This window comes from Lissotriton helveticus, chromosome 7 (genome assembly GCF_964261635.1).
Source record: "Lissotriton helveticus chromosome 7, aLisHel1.1, whole genome shotgun sequence".
NCBI lineage: Eukaryota > Metazoa > Chordata > Amphibia > Caudata > Salamandridae > Lissotriton > Lissotriton helveticus.
In genome coordinates, this window is record NC_136068.1 from 1190866067 (window position 1) to 1190884445 (window position 18379).

Sequence of the window (18379 nt, forward strand, 5' to 3'; positions counted from 1 at the left end):
GAAGAGGGGTTGAGATGAACACATCGTTGTTAGTTCGCCCTTCTAAAGATGATTGTTTATTGGCCTCAATCCCATGGAGGCTAGGAGGTTGAAGTTGGTGTGTATTATTAGGTGACCTATTTCCCAGGTCGTATGTATGAGATGGTGCGTTGCAGCTGTTGTATTGTGGTCTATGAAGTTCAAGTTTTTCTTTGTGTCACTCTGATCTATCATCCCAGTTCATAAAAAGAAGGGGGTGCAGTTAAAGATGATATAGTTCTGACATCTCGTTGAGTCCTGTGACTGCAGAGTTGTATTTTAGAATTAAAGTCGCTTCTCGTGAAGATAATTTAGCTTCAAGGTCACCTCCTCTCGGGTCGGGTTCCACCTTGGAGATTACAGTCCATTTCAGATCTTTTTCTGAGAGCGAATATTCCATCCAGTGTTGTACGAGTGGTGCCGTGAGAATATTCTTCTTAATTCGCGATTTGTGTTGGTTTATTCGCTGTCTCACCTCTTGACTTGTTTTTCCTATGTATAGTCTGTTGCAAGGGCAAATAATGCCATATATAACAAACTTGGTTTTACAATTTGTAAATTTTGAGTGTCTCCATGAAATGCCATTATGTTGGAACAGGTCGCCCTACATTGTAAGTGGACAGCATACACATGTTCCACATTAATGATGCCCTGTGACAGGCGGCAAGTTGATGTATTCTCTCAGTGATGGAAGTTTTTTTGCTGGCATTGCTGCTCTGACAATGTGATTAGCCACACTCTTATCTTTCTTGAACGCGAACAAAGGCATTTCTTTTAGATGTTCAACCAGATCATTGACTAGGTGCCAGTTTTGGCAGATCTGTTTTTTTAACCAATTCGACGTGGGGCAAAAAGTTGAAACACAAACAATTCTATTTTGGTCTTGTCCTGTTCTTTTTGTGAGGAGGGTGTCTCTTGGTGTCCACCAGGCTCTTTTTAGCGCACGCTTTAGAAGTTTACTTGGGTATCCACGAAGTAGTAGTCGCTGTCTTAGGGCATTAGCGTGTAGCATGTATTCGTCTTTGAAAGTGCAATTTCTCCGAATCCGTTGTAAAGTTGAAGGTTTCTCTCATGGGACAGTGTAGTAAGAACTGTTGTTTCATTTTCTTGCAGGACTGATCCCTCAAGGTCCTGATGAGAACCCCCTTGACTTAGGGGTTTCGAAACGCGTCGACCATCTCCTTTTCTGTTCTTCAGGCTAATCTTGGGCTAATGATATTGTAAAATTTCAAGATTGTAATAAGTACAGATAGCCTGACATATATGTGTGAGAAACCTAAATCAAAAAAGTTAAATAGTACCCACCACATTGATTAATAGACGGTTCCCCTGAACCCTGGTGAGGATACTCACGCCTTTGCTTCTTTTCATTTATTTCTTTTCATGTTTCCACAACACACTTCTTTTGACTGTGAATGAATGTATAGGATGTGTGCTTCAACTCAATGATAGATGATGAATGTGATGGAGACTGCAATTCCAACACCTTTCAATCTAAAGTTTTATCTACTATTATCATTTGCTACAAGTGTTTGTAAAAAACACACTTTTTCATTCACTCAAAATAAACCACAGCTTTTAAATATTCCTTCTCCTTAAGATAAATCTTTCTAAAATAGAATTGTTTTGAAATTGTAAAATAACTCAAAATAAAAAAGATTAACACAGTCACAATTAGTCGTGTGGTTTTGCTACAATTGTTTCAATCATTGTGCATCAAAATTCGCTAAAAAAGTGAACAGTACTGGCATTTTGTTTTGTTGAGAATCTACCAGACTGAGCAATCACCTAATGGAAGACGTTTCCATTATGTTGGCTATTTTGTAATGTTTTGCTATTCTGGCCTGTAACTGGACGTTTTTCCATTATAGTTTGTGCTATGACAATGGTATTGGAAGATGTGCCTAATAATGATTCATATGGGTCATGAGATTTTGGCATCTGTAGAATTGTTTACATTGTGTGCTTTCTATTTTGCATTTTAGGAAGGAATATGGTGTCGCTCCTGTGATGTAACAGGAGCGTCACAGAATGTTTCTGTACACCCTGTGCACAGGTTGGCATCATTGTAAACCCCTCTGATGCACTGCCTGTTGCTTTTGCTATTATAACTGCAGATTACAGATGCCAAATAAAATGGGAAAATACATGAGTGTATAAACTGCTCCAGTCTGGGAAAGGACAAGTTCACTAAAAAACACTGTGTTTCTTGTCCTGACCAAGGGATTTTAAGAAATCCATACATTTTTAGGTTGTAGCTTTTGTTTACTGTGATTGGTATAAGGTATAGCTAAATAATAAGATGTAAAATTATAGTTTTAACCTGCGTGCTGTCCTAGGATCATGAGAGTTGATCATCATGCCTCCTCCACGTTGCTAGGTGACCCCCTCTCAGTCTAATGCATTTTGGAGTTTGAAGTCGTAATATACTTACACAGAACCAACTGGCCTAAACACAACTATAGTGCCCACCTCACCACATGTCAAGACCGGCATGTTCTCCTGTGCTGGACTCTAACCAACAAATCACTCGTTTTGGCCTGGTTCAGTGGAACCAAAACAAGTTTAAAAGGACCATAATGCATCAAGTTGTCACATGAAAGCTCAGAACTGGAAGGAGTGTTTGTAAAAACAATAATTATAGCAGAATTCACTACAACTAGGAGTGTGATAGTCGCAGTAGCAGTAGGCATGGATTGGGAGGGGCGGGGCAGGCGGGGTTAAATATGACATGGAGAGACCATGCGTCTCTCCATGTCATCTCTCATCGCCCTCGTCCCTCCGCTCCAGCCAGAAGAGGAGGCAGGCAGGCTCCCCATACCAACACCAGGCTGCATTGCAGCACTGTGATTGGTCTGAGCTCCGTGGCTCGGCACTCAGATCGAGAATGGGGGCCTGGGTATGTTCTCCATGCAGGCTGTAATACAGTTTGCATGGAAAACATGCAAAGTGCGCATGGCTGTTTGTCCAGCCCGAGAGGGCCTGTCAAACATTCATTCACAATTTACAGAGGGCTGCCACTTATTCCTCTGCTCAGAGAGCATCCCCACCTTGAAAAGATGCAGGAACAATTAAAATGATAATAACGTCCAGTAGAGCGACGCTCCTCTGCCTCAGCAGAGGAGCCACCACTGGATAGTCAGACGACATGCAACCTCGGCGGGAAAGTGAAATACACAGTGGATTCTACACTCACAATGCTAGTGAAGAGCTTCGACCCACCCAAAATTAAAAGCCCAAGCACTCACCTTTGGTTGACGAAGCTCATGACAATGTACGGGTCGATGACAAAGTTGCTGTCCTGCAGGCCTGCGGCAGGCGGGCCCTGGGTAAAGAAGATGAGCTCGTAGGAGAAGCTGTCATCCACCTACACGACCATGGTATTGTAGAGGTCTAGCATGAACATGGGGACCCAGGGGTGTAGTGCAGACAGAACGGAGTGAGTGGAGAGAGCACTGAAGCAAACTTAGGCCCTCTGGATTCCACCAGCTCTTAGCAGCATGGAGTTTCCTATGCCTCTGCACAGGTGTGCTGTGGCATGACAAAGTGATGCTGGGATCTTGGGCCTGGAGCACACTAAGCCCTGGAGGCACCGCGTTTAAATCAAGTGTACATCCCGCCTACCTCTGCAGCGGTCACAGGAGTGTGCCAATTTTTGGTGTCCTGTTGCACTGCTAGGACTAATGAGGCAAGGCAAGCCTTGTACTTCTGCAAAGGCAGGAGTGACACAATAAAAGAAAAGTGCACACCTCTTGATGCTACATCATGCAACTCCTGTAGCAATTAATTGGCTGGTGCATCAGCTTGTCAGGTCATGTGATAACCGATGACTATAATTTGAATGGGTCTCATTTAACATGTCGGAGACCCCATGAGCTATTATGGGTGTAAGTCCACCAATCAATGTATTAATTTACTAATTTAGTAGTGAACTCTCACTTGAATTATATTTAAAGAAAACAAGAGACTGAGAGGGTTCTGGCTGCTGGCATGTATTATCCAAAATATATTCTGCAGTAAGTATGCTGACCAAGCACGCAGGACCTGGCCAGACCAATCAACTTGACAAATATACAGTAACAATGATCCGTGAGGAGGGCACTACTGGGGCGGCTACACTGGCAGCCGAGGAGGAGCGTTCACTAAGAGACATTATGTCAGCGATAAGGGAGTTGCGGGGTACACTGGAACTGACATTGGACTCTGTAACAGAGGAGGTAAACCTACTCATGGCAGACCTCCGAAAGATGGCAGACAAGATGCCTACTGCAGAGACAAATATTGGGGCCTACAGTCCAAAACAAAACGCCTGGAGGACCAGGTGTCCACGTTAACCAAAATCCAGATCGAAATCCTGACTAAACTAGAAGACCAGGAGGGCAGAGCACGCCGAAATACCATCTGAGTAGTAGGCGTACCGAAAGGAATGGAGGGGCCATCAATGGACCTCTTCCTGGAGGAACTTATCCTGAACAAGCTCAAGCCAAAGCACCTGTCCCGATTTTTCTGTATAGAGCGATCACACCGTGTGATGGGACCGCGTCCGTGCCCAGGAGCCCCTCTCGAACAATTATAGTTCGCAAATTGAACTACAGGGACAGAGACTCTATCCTGCAGGCGGGACATCAGTCCAGCAACCTGCAGTATGAAAATGCCACCATCGGCTTCTTTCCTGATTTCACACGTTACAGGTCAAACGGCAAAGGCGCACCTACGATGCAGTCAAAAGAACTTTCGGAGAGCAGAACACGAAGTACATGATGCTATTCCCAGTGTAGCTAAAGATTCTCCACAGAGGGAAATCCTACTTCTTCACGACACCAGAAGAGACAGGCAATTGGCTGGAGGGCTGGCGGACAGTTGGGCGTAAAGGCGGCGCACCTCAACCATCCAATGCAAAAGACCAAAACTTGAAGAGGCAAGAAGCAAATTCTGCGCCAGATAACCCTACTCAGCAGCAGAGAACAGATAAGTAACTGTCAGAGAAGACTAATACCGCCAATAACTCTCCTGTCCCCATAGGGGGCTTACGGGGGAAGTGGGAGGCCATGGGATTGGTTGACCTCTGGAGGATGAATAATACCCAGAAACAGCAATACACGCACTACTCAGCAAGACACGTCTCCTTCTCAAGAATTGATTATTTGTTTACACACACTGACAGAATAAGGGAATTTGCCTCACCAGTACTTATGGCTAGGTGCATCTCCGACCACTCCCTAGTAGGCATTACAGTAGAGGCCCAAGTACGAGTCAACAGGATGCTGTCCAACCCATTCTAGGTGCAAAGGGGCACAAGACAGGGCTGCCCCCTATCGCCATTGCTGTTCGCTTTAACGGTAGAACCATTGGCACACTGGAATAGAACTGATCCAATCATCTGGGGCATTGAGACACTGGGGGGTTGGGAAGAATGTATATCGTTATACGCCGGTGATATAATCCTATATCTTTCAAGCCCATACTACTCAAAAGCCCAGATATAGCATATCTTTTAATTATTTGGAAGCTACTCTGGATTTTCCATAAACTCGGCTAAGTCGGTGATCTTTTCCTATGTCTGGCTCCCATCCGTGGTTGCCGGCTATGTGTGTAGCTCTAATCGCGACTGATATGTTCAAATACCTGGGCATTCACATTACTCAAGACCAACAGTTGTTTCTGTGGAGAAACCTTACCCCCCAGCTGGATAGGCTCCATACGGACATACAGCACTGGTGCACCGCTGTCCCTGATAGGCAGAGCAGCGTTGTATAAGATGATGGCCCTACCACGCCCTCTGTATATCCTGCAGAATACCCCATACCCAGTACCCTCCCCTCAACAATCTTTAGACGCATGGTTCAGGAAGTCCATACATTGTTATGACAGGTGGTCCACCCAGGGGGGCGTGGCTATGACTGCAATGAAGGCAGACGTGTTTGGGTAGAGCTCTGCAGGAGGCTCCCATAAACAGCCTGATATATCCGGATGCAGTCGCTAATGGGGGCACCAACCAAGCGGAATACACGCAGGACACCATCCTAGTGCAGCAACATCGACATCGATTTGGACTCACCCATGCCCTGGTGTGCAACCCCCGACTGGTGACGGCATCCGCTGCAAGGCCCCGGTGAGGCTGGTTTCATCTACATGAGATCGGGGTCTGGCTCCGCCCACAAGGCCGCGAGGAATGGCGCAGTTGCAATAAATGGACAGCAACTGGCTTAGACTGCAGCTCCTGACTCAACGCCTGCCAATGTGTGATGAGAGGTGGATGAGGCCCCCGCTGTGCTGCCCACCCGCCCCTGCCTATGCGGGCCTGAACTGATTGCTGCTCGCCACGCTGCGAGAAAGGGGGGCTGTGTGTGGCGGCCGGATTGCTGGTATGGGCGTTGCCCTTGCTGTGGAGCTGCGGTGAGCGACCCCCGGCCCCTGATGCGGCACCGTGGACACTCGCCCCACCTACCGCGTGGCTCTTCTTCTTTGTTTTTGCTGATGGACGGCAGAGAATGTTTGGGGACCCTCCGGTACGGCCGGCTGAAGGGCAGACCCTATTTGGCCCGATTGAGCTGCTGCTGTCCAAGCAGCGTGATCAATGACAATGCCCCCCCCCACCGCCGGGCTGAAGGCTGATGCTGCCTGAGCCGATCTTACCGCCGTTGCCATCGCGGCGTGGTCTAATCGGTCGGACGCCCCGCCTGCAGACCGGGAGGTGCGGCTGGCGGCTCCCTGCCATCCCTGCATACTCTTGAAGGCGAGGAGCGCATTACGGCTGAGGTCCCTGCGAAATTGCAGTCAGACAGCAGATGAGTGCGAAGCCTGCGGCCCACCAGACGCCCATTGTGGTGAGGGTAGAGTGACATTGCGAGGTGGCGCCACTCAGGCCACCACGACCACCATTGCATCTGCGCGTGACCCTGTGGCAAGGGGCCCCATTCCCAAGAAACTACCTGCTGCACGCCATTGCTCCGCGCCCGCATTAGTGAGCACAAACATATTGCGAGTGTGGGTGGCACTGGCGGGTGTGCTCCTATACTGAGCTCCAGCTGCAATCGCCCTAGGTGAGGCACCCTGCTTTCACCCTCCAGGGACCCCCATGTTGCCATCCTAGAACCCTCCAACCTTGCTGTGCAGGCTACAGGAAGTCCACAAAGCTGGTGCTCCTACGGGGCCATCGCCATGAAGGGGCCGGGGGAGCGACCTTGAGGCCCGGACTGCCGCAGCCTGGAGCAACGGTGGGGTTTCTGCCGTCCTTCTGGCAGCCGCTGCGCGGTTGGATCAGGCACGTCGTTGCTCAGCCGGGACACGTCTGATGCGTCCCACATGCTTTACCTGGGTGGCCCCCGAGGAGTGAGTCCGTTGATGCTCACCGATGGATGCGCCACCAATCTTGGTCTAGCATTGTGTCTTGCCAAAAAGCGAACAAATACACTTTTGCCGGCTGAGAGCTGCGGTCGATGACTGAGCTGCGGGGAGGATATGATAAAGTGGCAAACAAGACCCCACTGCCTAGGCCAGGAGCCGTGGGGTGTCTGCTGGTTGTGGCCTGTTGGTGCTGAAGGAGGGACCATAGCGATACTCGAGCCCTGGTGGCGCTGTGCTGAATTCTCCCTGGGTGAAAAAGCAGCATAGGTGAATGAACTCTGCGCCTGATGTCAGCGGTACCCGAGCGCAGACCGGTACTGGTGGAGCGCAGACCAAACCGCCGCCGTCCAAGCCCAAATCGGACAAGATGGCGAAGCAGGAGTTGGCAGATCAGACTGCAAGCAAGCTGGATGCGATACTTGCGGCAATGGAACGCCTGGAGGAACCCGTCAATCAAACCCGCACCTCCCTGGAATCCAAAATAGACAAGGTAGCCATCGACCTCACACATCTGCATGCAGATCATCGGAAGCTAACGGACAGTACCACTGCTTTGAAATCCACGCTTGCTGACATCAAACCGCAGGAGACACACACAGATAAACAAGTACAAGACTTGCTGAACCGGGTGGAGTTCCTGGAGGATAGAGCCGAGGATGCCAAAGGGAGGGCACACTGTAACAATGTCCGCATAGTAGGTGTACTGGAAAGATGGGAAGGGAAAGAGCCTGCCCTGCACATGGAGAATAGGCTTAGAGATCTACTGCCGGAGGGGTCCCTATCACCACACTTTGTAATATAGCGTGCCCATAGGGTCCCGACAAGCCTCCCCTTACAGGATTAAGTCCGCGACCCCTGCTCCTTCGGGTCTTTAACTACCGGGATCGAGACTCCATTTTGCAGGAAACCAGGAAGCTCTAAGATATCCACATTGACAATCACAAAATAAGGTTTTTTCCAGGCTATACCATCCAGGTACAGCATCAGAGGTTTTCGTTCATGGCAGTGAAGAAACGTCTTCTGCAAAATTACCTGAAATATTCTCTGTTGTTCCCTGCGAGACTGCATGTGGTTGCCAGCAACAAAACGCACTTCTTTAACACATTGGAGGAGGCGGAGGACTGGCTGAACACCTTTGCCAATGCGAGGCCTCGAGACAAAACTGCGACCGCCACACTACCTAAACTGAAATTCCTCATTCGCAGCCGGCGGAGAGAGCGCAGATCTACAGGAATGGGGACACCACCTTCGCCGCCTGTGGGCCCACACTCGGAGCTGATCCTCAGCGTGCAGCAAGATGCCCTACAGGCAGTAGCAGAGATCAGCGGCTCACTGAGGACGGAGGATGCATCCAACCAGGCGCGCAACACCCATTGGGCTCACCGGGCTTCAGCCCCCCCCGTCGTGTGTGTCAGCCCGGGCTGACACAGCTTCGCGGCTGGCGACGTTTTAATTGCAGCCGCACCAGAGTACTTCACAGGTCTGTAAAAGACCATTTAAATGTAAATGAAGCTTTTGTTATGTTTTTAGCCCTTCTTACATCCACTCTGGTTACGGCTGGAAGAATAGCCCCCCCCCATCCCCCCCACTCTAGTTGCCCGCCTGCCTCCTGTAGTCGCCTCCACCCACACACCTCTGCTGATTATTTAAAGCAGGATTGGCTGGGATTCGGTATTCTCTGGTGCACTGTAAACCCAGCCTGATGGCGTGAAGCGAGACTTTATTTGCTGGGAGGTGTGAAGGTTTTAACGTGACAGTGGAAAGAAAAAAAAATGTGACTACCCAGAATCGTGAATGTCCTGAAAGCTGTCTCGTAGTAAATAGGCAATAGGCGTTACGTGAATAAGGAAATTATGCAGTATTCTGCTTCAAGTTAAACAGGTCAAATTTGCTTGATGAAGCTGAATCTATTTTGTTCTAAAAATAAACATTCCCTTGTGTTCAGGTTCTTAATAGCAAAGGTTGCTTAATCAAGGGGTTTCATCTCTGGCCAGAGCAACAATTCTTAAGGCTACAGACTACACTATTTAGTGCGCCTTTTACTGGAAGTAGTGCGTACCTAAACATATAGATAAGAGGTTATAGGACGACATATTGTAGATGGTAATATGACATTTCAAGTACCATCCCAATTATTTCCGCAGACTAAAAACATATAATGGACAGGGTGCAACAGTTGCTGAAAGAATGCAAGTTGTGGGATAGGGGTGGGAGGTTACACTTCCTTACCCACATATGACACAGGCGTCCTACTGAATGAATCTCAACCAAATATACATTTGTTAGAAAGGAGGCTAAGATGCTGAAGCAAGTATCGTTTTTCAGTTCAGATGAGTTATGCGCCGCCGATAAAAAAATATTGCCCCTCAGAAAGGTATGGGCTTTGGTTTTATGAGCACAAATACTATCCAGAAGTAAACTTAAGAGAATATGTTACAAACACACTTAAGTTTTCCCCAACTACATGTTTAGACTTTTGACGTTTCTGAAATCAATTTGACAACTATATCGATTAAACATAGAAAGAAAAGGCAAGAACATTTGGCAAACTGAGCTATTAAAAAGCTTCTAGGCAGGAGGCAGATGGGAATTGGGAATGCATTGAAACCCAGAATAAAAGGTGGCCATCTTTATTTAACATTACGCTTAAAAAAATTGAATATGATTAGGCAAGGTGACCAAGCAAACTTTTGGATGGAATTGCTACTCCTAAAACCAAGAAACAATTTATGTAAATGCACTCAACAACTGGTAAATGCCATTTACCATTCAGTGGCATTACATTGTGTCATAAGACCAACAAAAAATCACTAATGTATTTCCTCAAGTGGTTCTATGACAGGTGGTTTATTAACATCAAAGCAGAAAGCTACCCCCAGAGATTTGAGAGGAACTAGAGCAATAAAGTGGCAATGATTCACCTTACTAGTATTTATTTTAACATACAAATACTCCTATGCAAAAGAACACTTCTAAGGGAAATCTGTAAAAGTTGCAAGGAGATACAGGGATGAATCCCCTACCTCCCCCACACACCCCTCAGTTAATTGGACTTCATATACGTCCAGATAGACTGAATGACGTAAAGTTACAACAGCCCTTTTTATTAAGAAGCAGACAAAGCTGAAACATCTTTCCAAAATGGTCACACCGCCCCCTGTGCCAAATTGCATTGACTGAACAATGATGTTGATTTTACCCAAACGCACGTCTAGACATCTAGAAATGGTGAAAATAGGGTTCAGATAATGTCCTCTCCATCTCCGTTCTGATTAGAACAAACCCTGTTGGAGGGCTGCTTTCAACCGTGGTCTTAGAAGTAATGTTTTATTGTTCATTTTCAATTGTTGCGTATGAACATTTTTACCTAGCACAGATACCATGACAACCGCTGTGCTGTTTTTCTACGTTGAGAAGACTGCTTAAGTCATCTTACAACTACTGGTTCGTGGCAGTCAGTGCTTTAGAAATAATAGTTATTAAACTTGTTGCCTTAGAACTTTAAAAAAAAAAAAAAAAAGGAAATTATGCAGTATTCTCACGTTTCCCCATTCCTTGCGCTAGAAATGTCCAGTTAACGTTTTCTCTGCATTCTGGTTCTTGTAACGGGATGAACACTTCTATACGTGCCTGAATTTACAGAAAAACCTTAACTGGAAAAGCTACTCGCGCACAAAAACAGGAGGCCTGAAACCTGCTTGAACGTTGTGTAAATTGCTGAGGTTCAAAGAAGGGAATAAAGGAAGCGTACTCTTTTATCTGCAGAACTTCTGCTGTTTGTAGACAATCCACGTTCACGAGCAGTTGTGAAAAAGTGGGTGTTCTCAAAGCTGCACTATAAAAAGAATGTACGTCTTCTGCTGAATGGGAATAGTGAAGCTGTTGGTGGAATGGCCAGGGGACGGCAGTGCAAAATAAACGTACCCAGCTACAGATGAGTGTACATATCTGCCAGGCTAAGATGATCATGACCGCATGACACTTTACTGACACGCATTACAATAATTAAAGCATGGAAACCTTTCTTCCCCAGTTAAATTTCTATTTAGGCTGCGTGTAGCATGGATGCTTTAGCATCCAAGAATGTGATTTTAATTACCCTTTCGGAGAGGCCCAGAACCAACCCCTGCCAGCCCGCCTCTGAAAGGTTTCAACAACCCTCCCTGCCCCACACCTCTTGTTTTGTTTGAGACGGGCTGCCACCGAGGTGATATCCTTGACTGAATGCAGGGATTTCACCTAAGCACTTTTGGTGTGTTGAATTTGTATTCAGCTGTTTTAACAAGGCAAGGCAGCAGCTGCTTTGAGGGGAACATTGGCCCCAGACGGAGAACTATGCTTGAAGATAGGTAGTGCATGTTGTTTTGGGCACATGTCAACGGTACATGAGCGTCAAGGCACCTGGGACATCATGGGCATGGTGTTAGGATCGAGATTTATGGACGAGACTGCATAATTGCTGTCAAATTCACTCAGTCTCCTATGATGGTGAATATCAACAATGGTTGAGGTGAGGTCTGTCACTGACCCTTGGGAGGAAAAAGGGATAAGGGAGAGAGAAAAGGGAGACCCCCCAAAAGATCACCACAAGGACGCGCCAATCAATGCGTTGCCATGGTCCATCTATCAGAGGGAAAGTCTGGAGTAAGTCAGAGAAAATATGATCAAATACAAAGTAAGAAATGTGAACCAAAAGATCTCAACATTAGCACAGAGAATTTTACTGCTAACATTCAGAACAAGAGTGTGACCAGTCTCCCAGCTGCCTGAATCCAGCCAGAGAACCTAAGAGAAGAAAGGCAGGATACTTTGCTGAGGTGGAAGACACTGTCAACCCCATAGAAAGAAGTGAAGTAGCTGCAAGCTCCAGATTCAGGTCCACAGAGCCAACCCCATACGGAACAAAATAAAACTGTGGTGACACAAACATGTGATAGAGCTCACCAACTGCTGTCGCAGGTGAGAATACTCAGGGGACTGTGGCTCTTATTCTATCTCTGCTCATCCCTTCCTGGGTGTGCTCCCATAACCAGTGTTCTACCAAATCTGTGCCATATGTGTTTCCATATTTGTGACCCCAATCTATACTGTCAACCAGTGCATCCTTCAGCCATAGCCTGTTTGGAATTCTCCTTTGACGGGACAGATCAGTCCTACCAATTCTGACACTTTTCATCAATAGTTGAGATACGTTAATGCAGAGAGCAGGTACAGTCCTCACATAGTCATTGTGTTCCAAGAGAGACACACAATGCAGGGCGTATTATATTGTATTTGTAGAGCACTTACTACCCCTATGTGCGATGCTGAAGCACTTGTCCATGCGGGTAGCAGGTTACACCTTATGCTTGTATGGTTGGAAGAGTGTTGTCTTTGCTTTGAGCCTCTGTGGAAAGCGTCTCCATGCGGTGCATGATGAATACCAAGGTGCAGTTTTGTATTGCAGAATCGCCACTTCTGTTTCTCAGGTTGGCCTGAGCATTACCTGATCCTGATTGTCTGCCATTTTAGCTCCGCCCCCTTGATTACCTTTAGCCACGCCCCTTATTTGCTATGTTAGCCACCCCCGAAGTTAAGACCTAGTTGCGCCCCTGCATCCAACTCCAGCCAACGAGAACGTTCTAGTGACAACAAACTGATGTATGGCCTACAGAATTCGCAGGACTCGAATGAACAAGCGGATGTCACCCCGCAGACAGCGGACTTGATCAAATGAACACTGCAAGCTCCTGTATTTATATGGACTATGAATTGAGGTATTGGGTTGTATGTGTGGGGGCATGCTGTTGCTGGACATGTAGACATCTGGGATGCATGTTGTTATGACTCCACACTATTTGCTCACTACTGAGATCGACATCATACAACATGAGGGAGGTGGTGGGACTCAAACTTATATTTTGTTGTTTTTTGAAGATATCTCTGCACGTAACTCACCTGATGAGTGTTCCTGAGTCAACATATGCAGTTTGCCCTATCTGTATTGTACTTTGCCTGCACATGGGGAGCCCCTGGGACGCTAGACACATGGATTGTGAACTGAAGCAGAGCAGTTCGCAGCGCACCCCCGTATCGTTTTGAGTGTTATCTCCAATTGGAAGTTTGGATGATTGCTGGTTGCATTTTCGCCCTTTTGGTATTACACATGTCTATGTTTTTATTTGAATTTTTTGTGAGACATCATCTATTACGAGTAGATTCATGCAATGTCACATGCTGCGAGTCAGCGTGCTAGGTAGGATATGTAACGCTAAGTTGTAATCAATACATATGTCTGTTGGGCTGCCACAAACACACGCTTACCTGATGCATTGGAGGGTCTATGTCTTCATTTAAGATTGGTACATGGAATGTGAGGGGCATGCATTCGCCGTCACGTGGTATCAGATCTACTCATACCTCAAGCGACATCATATACAAATCGCCTTGCAGCATGAGACCCACGCGGCCAAATCGGAGATACAACGGTTACACCGTCGCGGGCGCGGGCAACTGTTTGCCACAGGGTATTCGACTTTTGCGCGATGTGTGCTAATATGGGTGAGGGCACGGGTTCCGCTCACAATCACACAGTCGCTGGTAGATACAGATTGTTAGGGGTGGGCTGGATGGCCGACAAATAGTACTTGCATCGATGTATGCTCCTAACACAGAACAGGCTGCATTCCTCGGCAAGATATCACAAATTCTTGCGCCATGGCACAACATCCCCATGCTACTAGGGGGCGATTACAACAGCGTCCTTGACTTGTCAATGGACCGATCCTTTTCATCCCTTCCGGGTACGAGCACACACCATGCTATGAAGGCATTGACAAATTTGGCAACACAATGGCATTTGAGGGATGCCCGGAGACACTATCATCCCCATGATAGGGTATATTCTTATTATTCAGGTTAGATCGCCATATGCACTCGGACGCATTGCTCCCATCCCTCACATATTGGCAGTTGATTATTTAGGCCGGACGCACTCTGACCACAACCCGCATGTCTTGGGGATGTTGTGGGAATGGCCCCGTACGCCAATCCCGACCTGCAACTGGATGCGCCCTTTCGTAACCTACTGGCTGCCAATAACACCCAGTATTTTGAGGATAATGCCGCACTGCCACGACGCCTCAGGTGGAGTGGGACGCGTTCAAGGTTGTGATCGAGGGTGACTGCCTTGGTACACAAGCAGGCATGCGGGGACAGTTGGAAGCAGATCTTACGTGCCTTGTAACTGACCTGCTCCAAAGGGAGAGTGAAGCATTGGAGGGCAATACTGGGCCTTTTGAACACTTTAGGGAGAAACACTCTAGATTACTAGACTGACTCCGTAATTTAAACTATGCAGCACACTCAGCGCGCACCCATCATATGGGAGACAAACCCAGTAGGACATGGCTACCGCCCCCGTGACAGCAATACAGAATACACAGGGAGTCACGGTGCACACCCAAAGTGATATACACCATGCTTTTGTGGAACACTACTCCACAATATACAGATCTTGTTTGATAGCTACGGATACAGACATACAAGACTTTCTCTCCACCCTAGCGTTGCCGCAGCTAACGGACTATCAACAGGGGGAAATAGGTGCTCCTCTGTTGCTGGAGGACATACGGTATAGTATCTTCTCTCTGTGGAATGGCAAGACGCCGGGTCCTAATGGACTACCGGCTGAATTTTACAAGGCATACTCAGATGTATGAGTACCAGAACTGCTGCGAGTATATGGGGCGGCACTGGAATATTCAACGTTCACCCCCACACAGAACGAGGCAACGTTGGTTTCTCTTTTAAAACCGGGCAGGAACCCTGAACTCCTGGGCTCTTACCGTCCACTGGCCCTGTTAAACACAGACTATAAAATCCTTGCCTCAGCCCTGGTCAAACGTATTGCCCCGTTTGTACCGACTCTGGTACATGCTGACCAGAACAGATTTGTATCCATCAGAAGCACCTCCCTCAATATTCGAAGGCTATTAGAATTCAAAAATATGCAACGGAAAACTGGACCACATCTGGCTATCTAGTATTAGACCTGGAGAAGGCCTTTGATTCGCTGGAGTGGCCCTATCTTGCAGCTGTCTTACGTTAATATGAGCTGGGTGATGACTATTTACAACTGGTGCGATTGTTGTATCAGCATCCTACAGTGAGGGCTCACACGGGCAAGCTCCTATCTGACAAAATCAGGGTAAGACGAGGGAAGGCGGCGCAGATTGGGGCATCCCCTTGAGCAATAGACTGCATACAGTGTCCCTGTATGCGAACGACCTGTTATTATATGTACGAGACCTTCATGCTGTGCCGCCGGAGATATCAGCGCTGTTCTGTAGATTTGTGGCGATATTGGGCCTCAGGGTAAACGGGGCTAAGTCAGGCGCTTACTCTTTCCACGAGGACTAGTTGCGACCGATCTAATCATTAATGCAATTACACTTGACTGGTATCCGACCACGTTCAGGTACCTAGGAATATATGTTTACAGGTCCCCAACAGATATACTGGAGGGTAATCTGGTTCGCACCGTCTCCTAAATAAGAGCACAGATGCAATTCTGGAAGGCCTTACCGCTCAATGTGATTTTGTGAATCTTTTGGTGTATGTCCCAGTGAGGCTCTTTTCAGAATTGGAGGGGTTAATCCGTGGCTTGATTTGGAATGCGGGGCGGCCCAGGATAGCACTGCAGAAACTATATGCACCCCCGGAAAGTGGAGGTGTGGCAGTTCCTCATCTGGAACTATATTACTTAGCTGCACAATTACAGTGGGTCACAAAGTGGCTAAGCACCAAGAATCTGGCGGACATGGCAGGCCGAGACAACAGCTTGGACGCCGACCCAGATATGCAGATTGTTTCCACCCCTAGCGAAAATTCCTCGCCTGACACAAATACATGTTGAGTTGGCTCATAGGTGTTTTAGGAAAAGCCTTCACCTCACAAAAGACACAATCCCATATGCCCCGACACTGCCACTACTCAGGACGCCCAGAGGCAGAGACTCTATTACGGACATGGCATTAGCGCCCTGGGTTGAAGCGGGAGTGGAGACACTGGGAGACTTGTACGCGGACGGTACCTTACTGCCTTTTGCGACACTAACAGTAGATAATGGATTACCAGTGGGCCAGTTCCGTCTATACGCAGCCATTACGCAAACGTTTAAGCTAGCATGGGGCGATATGATCAATGAGCCACCGACATATCAGTTATTGCAGTAACTGCATGTTATGGGGGAGGGGTCGCATGTGATACATTGGCCGGTACAAGCCCCTGCTCATCCTGCAGCACTTCTGGTCAGGCGTTTTGTCTTACATGGGGGGAGTATTAGCATTGGACAATCCAGCAGACCCTAGATTGACACTTCTACACAGCACAGAAGATATTGGGGGGAACAGATATAAAAGGCATTTTCTGTTCTTGGTCCTCACATTGGCTAAGAGGGATATTGCAGAGCACTGGAAGGCTACTCCCCCTCCTGTATTGCGAATTGGAAAAATGCCATGGATAGAAGTATGTCTGCTGAAATTGCGGTGTTTCAGGCAATGGTCTGTTCACAGAAACACTGGAAGATCTGGGCCAGGTGGGCCAAATACCGCGCCATTGACTTGTCCCTCTTAACACAGCCGGTACACCGGGACCCTCTTGAACGGCTAGTAGTGAATGACTCGCCTGTTTAATATGATGGAGGAACACAGCTATGGACGGAACCTCATTTGAGGTGTTTATGTCATGTTATTTATGGTGTGTATGTTGCCTGGTTGGGGGAGGTGGGTAGGGGGTGGTTTTTGGTCTGATGTTCTGCAGACCTTTAGGGTGTACGCTTTTCAGTACCGAAAAGCTTTTACAATATGCCTCTCAAAAGTACGTTATTTGCCCGGCTTGGCCCATCTGATACTACGGAAAATCAATCAAATCTGTTGTAAAAAAAAAAAGACTTCTGGGATGGAGGGGCAAACTAACTAGCATGACGCCCCTGTGGGTCGGCAACCAACTGACTGAAGTGGTGACATTAGAAGGCTTTAAAGGCTGGCAGACAATAGGCATTGAACGCCTGGGAGACGTGTGGAGGAATGATGCTCCTCTTCCCTTCGAGAATCTGCAAAAAGAATACAGTCTAATTCCGACCCAAAAATTTCTCTATCTGAGGTTCACTCATCGCCCGCAGAGACATATACAATGGGGTACGGTCCTTTCAGACCATACCCCCCTGGAGGATAGACTTCTGGCAGACCCCATATGTGAAAAGGCGATCTCGACAATATACCGAAAACTTATAAATGCCAGATTCCCTGGAAGCCCTCCGGGCTGCTTGGACAGATGATTTAGGTAATATAGATGACAAGAAATGGATAGAGGCAACGTAAAGCCCCAGAGAAAAAGCAATATGCAAAAGATTCAGGCTGGTGCAACTTAAGGTATTACACCACACATACTGTTCAAGCACACTACTATTTAAATGAGGGAAGACACCAACAGCGCTTTGCATTAGGGGATGCCAGCAGGAAGGCTCATTTTTCCATATGCTATGGGAATGCCCCAAGGTTGTACAGTTTTGGCAAAGAATCATGACAACAATGGCAAAAGTGTTGGGTACAGAGGTCCCAACAGACGCCAAATGGATCATGGGGAGTTCTAGGTATGTCAGTATTTGGCTGGCGCTAGAGGCAGCTATTGCAAAATGGAATATCGCTAGAAACTGGAGTGCGCCCCAACCCCCATCAGTGACTGAGTGTGAAAGAGATTTGGACTGGTGCCAACTCGCAGAAGAGACTGTGTATAAAAGCAGGGGCTCTGTTAAGAAATGGGAGAAGATTTGGGCACCATGGCGCATATACAGAGGGACATTATGATATCTGAAATAGGTGTTGTTAGACCTGGCATCATTGGCGTGAGTCTCCCTTCCATTTTGATGGATTGCCTCCTCTGTTTTTGATATGTTTTTGCTGGTTATATACTTTGTGCACTGTGCCACTGCTATTCAGTGCCACAGTGCAAGTGCTCCCTATAACTTGATGTA